The sequence below is a fragment of the Dendrobium catenatum genome, unplaced genomic scaffold (genome assembly GCF_001605985.2).
Source record: "Dendrobium catenatum unplaced genomic scaffold, ASM160598v2 fragScaff_scaffold_722, whole genome shotgun sequence".
Classification (NCBI taxonomy): domain Eukaryota; kingdom Viridiplantae; phylum Streptophyta; class Magnoliopsida; order Asparagales; family Orchidaceae; genus Dendrobium; species Dendrobium catenatum.
Genome location: NW_021319184.1, coordinates 550,820 through 556,055, shown reverse-complemented (window position 1 = coordinate 556,055; position 5,236 = coordinate 550,820).

Here is a 5,236-nt window from a genome sequence, read left to right as displayed (position 1 = left end):
TATATATATATATATTAAGAAAATATTTAAACTTTAATTATCATTTTCAAAAATAAAATAAAATATAAATTCTAAATCACTTCTCAATAGAAATGAGGGTTAAAGAAGAAAAAAATTAAATTTTTATTAAGGAATTATATAAACTCTAATTATCAAAAAAATAAAGTTTTTTTTTTTTTAGGGGGGCCATTGATGATATGGTACTCCACCGTGTATTTCAAAAAGGAGAATTAAGAACAGTGTGAATTTAAAATCTCTTAGTTAAGAGTTAAACTCTTAACCAATAAATCAAGAAGAGCTGCCTAAAAGTTCTTTGTAAGTGGAGATTAATCCGGTCCATTTTGGTAAAATCAAAGAAAGATCTGAGGGGAGGCATTAAATAATAATTCCTGCAAAGTTATCATTACTTTAAAGCTGGGCTCAAAATATTTTATGAAGTCTGATGAGCTGGGAAAGCATGTTTGTCGCACTCAAGCAGGAATAATAAAACCTGAAATGAAGAGAGTAGAAATAAACAAAATAGAAAGAAGACAAAGAAATATATGAATAAAAAACTACGAGACTGAAAAGATAATAATTCTTGCCTTGTATACTAAGAAAAGGAGTTGGCCGGCCTGAGAAAGGAGAGGCGAGGAATCCATTGAAAGCTGCGAGCTTAAGAGACTTGCATATGTGTTCTTTCATTTGTTTATTTGTTTTTGTAAAGATGCCTATCAGTTATAAGACCAAGGCAACAGTGATCATGAAACAATAATGAAGCAATAATAAAAAATGAACGTGATGACGATAGGTACATGGGCTGGTCCCATGACTTCGACGGCTTGACCAAATTGTTAATTGCCACTGTGATGAAAATTTGGATTTTAGCTTTCATACCCATTAGCATCTAATTCTGTAATGACCGAAGAAATCTGTAATTTATTTTTTTTTTTGCATTTGAATGCGTGACTAAGCAGGTTTAGTTTGCATAATTTATTGTAAACGTTTGTTGCCCAAATCCTCTGCATGCATTGACATGATGTATTAATGTCTGGTAACAAAGTCTCATAATATTTTTTTTTTAGTTATTTTATTTCAATAATGCTTGTAATTTTGAATGCAGGGTGGTTGAAGAAGATGTCACGTAGCCTCCCATCATTCAAGCTTCAATAATTCTTATAATTTTGAATGCATGGTTGTTGAATGAGATGACACGTAAATCTATATATAAAATTCTAAGTTTAATGCATAAATCAAGGTTTAGTTTAACGTTTTCTAAACAATAAAAGGGTTCTTTCCATAATTTAAGGATAATTGTAACGAACTTTTCAATAAAATCAATCATGGCGGCAATTGATATTTATGTTAGGATATTCTGACTGAATTTAAGGTCAAGATGGGTTTTAAGGTATTTGGATCTATTTTGAGATAAGTGTAATATAAAATATTGATTAATTGCACTTATTTCAAAATAGTTCCATGGGTTTTAAAGCCTATCCTAATCATTTCTTGATCAAGATATCCTATGATAAATCTTTTTCTTGGAAATTTAGGTTATTATGATTATTATTTTTGTTAGGATTAATTCAAGTTTTATATAGTGTATAAACAAACCTTTCGACCTATTGTAGGGAAAAAAATACTTCCTCTCTAGCTCTGGGGTTGGAGGTGATTTTGGGGCGATTCTAGGGCTTCTTCCGCGTGTTGGTTTGCTCTTCTCATGTCTCTCTCTTTCGATTTTTCCGACTGTTTCCTTCAACTTTTTTCTTTCTCTGGTCTTCCTTTTTAGCATTTTGAAGTTTCGTGGTTTCTCAATGTTGGGCGATGAAAACCCCTTCGTCATCGAACCCGACATCTTCCTTTCTTTTTGAGGGGAAATCGCAATCTTTTAAAGATGTTGTCGCTGGCTCCTCTTCGTTCTCTGCTAATATGAAATTAGTGCAGTCTTCCTTCAAGGGTTGCCCGACACTCTTGTTTGAAGATTCAGTGGTTGAACAATTAGCTGCTCCTTTTGCTTTAAAACTAGTTGTTAAATTCGTCTTGAGACGTCCTAACCTTGATGTTATTTGCAAATTTTTTCTAAACCTAAAACTTTCCGAATCATTTTACATTTGTTTACTTGATCAAAGACATGTTGCTATCCAACTTGCTAATGATCTGGATTATTGCCGTATTTTTGCTAGGAGATCTTACTATATTCAATCATGTCAAATGAGATTGCTTAAATGGACGCCGGATTTTGATGTGAGGGAGGAATCCCCTATTGCACCAGTTTCGATTTCTTTTCCGAATTTGAGGCTTCACTTCTTTAATCATCAATTTCTTTTTAGCATGGCTTCCATTTTTGGGAGACCATTGCAAACGGACCAAGCTACTGCAGTTGTGTCGAGGCCATCTATTGCTCAGGTCTAAGTTAAACTTGATGTTTCTAAAAAAAACATTCTTCTGAAATATGGATTGAGTCTGAAGTCAAGGAGTATTTCCAAAAAAATTGAGTTTGAAAATTTACCTATTTTTTGCTCTTTTTGTAAGATGCATAGCCATGAAATGAATGTCTGTTTCTGGAAACACCCTCATCTCCATAAAGAAAAGGAATCCTTGAAACATAAAGCAGGAGTGGTTGATTAGGTTGTATCTAATCCTAATCTCGTTAATTTAGAGGACCATAACTTAAACCCTCTTCAGATTCTTGAAGACCCGAGGGAGGTTAATGTGGTGGAATCTATTACATCTAATCATAATGATGTTTATGTGAACCATGATCAGGGAGTTGTAGTTCATTATTCTTTTGTTACTCCTATTATTGATGGTGAAAAGAATGCTAATTCTCCATTTTCTAATACTGAAGTTCCTAATATTGCCTTGGCTGAAACTACCCCTCCATGCACTTTTTTTCAAAATATTTATGAATCTAGTGGTGTTATGCTTGCTTGTACTGCTTCAAATCTTTTAAATGAATAGGAATTATTGGCTAATCAAGTGTCTTGCAAACATGGGGAGAGAAATGATATCACTTTAGAGGAAGGTGAATTTGTTTCTTTGAAGATTGTCTTGCCTATCTCTAAAGACATGGAAGAGCTTGTTGTGAGAAACCGTGACAATTTGAAAGATGATGATATGTTTGTGGAGGATGAATGTCCTCAACAGACTGCTCTAAGGGAACATCTAAGTGCTAGTAAGACTATCTCTACTTCTTCTTATAATAGTGATGCTTTGACTGGTACTGAATATATACATATTGCTACTAAATGTTTTATCAGGGATAATAATGATTTTAGTTTTAGTAAATTTCATAGTAAAACAGGAAGGAAGCCTAAGCATATCTCTTTACAACCTCCTAGAAACACCCATTCACATACTTCCCACTAAGTTCTTACTTTATATTTAATGTTATTATTTAAAATGTGAGGGGTATTGGTTGTCCTTCTTCTAGAATTCGTGTTAGGAATTTATGTCGTATTCATAACCTTTCTATCCTTGTGTTGCTTGAGCATTTTATTTCATATTCTAAATTGTTATGCACTTTAATGTGGCTAACAAGATTTGGGTTTTTTTGAAAAAACTGGATTAATATTGATGTTATTAGTGATTTTGCTTAGGATTTGCATTATAAAGTTGAGGTCCATAGTTTTCATTATTGTGCCTTTTTGTGTATGCTGCCTCTTCTCTTTATAATAGAAAAATGCTTTGGGAGCAAATTATTGATTTTTATAATATTTACAATTTGCCTTCGATAGTTGGTGGTGATTTTAATGTCATCACTAACCCCTCTGAAAGGATTGGAGGGCCCCCTCCTTCATTTTGTTATATGGATAATTTCAAAAGTATAATATTAACTTGTAACTTAATTGAAATTAGTTTTACTGGTAATAATTTTATTTGGAATAAGGGTCATTTATGGAAAAGGCTGGATCGTGTGCTTTTTAAAGACTCTTGGATTAACTCCCCTGTTTCCACTAATGTGCAACATCTTAGTAGAACTTTTTCCGATCATTCCCCGTCACTTATTAGCCTTAAGTTTAGACAATCAATTTCTTCCTCCCAATTTAGATTCCAAAACATGTGGTTACGTCATGAGTCTTTTTTTGATGTTATTTAGAACAATTGGCAAGCTCTGTTATAATCAGATAATTCTATTTATGGTATGAAGAGACTTTAGTTTAAGCTAAAAAGGCTTAAACAAGTTTTAAATTAGTAGAATCACCATATTTTTAAAAACCTTTTCTCTAATATTTTGCATGCTGAACATCTGGTTAATTCTCTTGTGTTGGCTTGTCAAGATGACCCTACAGATAATAACTTTATCCTTTTAAAGAAGTATAAAGAGAACCTTTGTAATTTTCAAGCTCAGGAGGGGATTTTTTGGAAACAGAAAGCTACTGCTAAGCACTTGGTTGAAGGTGACAGCAAAACTAAATACTTCCATGCATTGGTTAAGAGAAGAAGGGCTAGAAATAGTATCACTAAAATCGAAAGGGAGGATGGCTCTATTACTAATAACTATGTAGAGATTGCTAATTTAGCTTTGTAACATTTTCAAACCAGTTTCAATAAAGTGTTTAGCCCGGCTCATATTACTGATCATTCTTTCATTCCTTCTCTTATTTCTCTTGAGGAGAATATCAATCTCTCTAGGCCTCCTTCTTTTGAGGAGGTTAAAGAAACTTTGTTGGATATGAATAGTGACTCTGTGGCTGGGCCTGATGGTTTTACCACTCTTTTTTTCCAAAAAGCTTGGCATATTATTGATAAGGATATTTTTTCTGCTGTTTTAGATTTCTTTGTTGGTAACTCTCTACCTAAGTTTTTTACTTCTACCTCTATTGTTCTTATTCTTAAAAATAATGTTGTTAACACCTAAAATTATTTTAGACCTATCAATCTTTGTACTTTTTCAATAATTTGATCTCTAAAATTATTATGAATCATCTTACTTCTACTTTACCTAGAATTATTTCTTCTAATCAAATGGGTTTTGTTAAAGGTAGGGCCATTACAGATAACATTTTGTTGGCTCAGAAAATTCTATCAAGATTTGGATGTCAGGGTTAGAGGGGGTAACTTAATTCTCAAGCTTGATATTGCTAAAGCTTTTGATAATATTGATTGGAATTCTCTATATCTTACTTTATTGTTTTTTGGGTTTGATTCTGCTTTTATCAAGCTTACTAAAAATTATATTAAAAATGTTTAATTTTTTTATCATTATTAATGACTCTAATCAAGATTTTTTCAAAGCTTCTCATGAGTTAAGGCA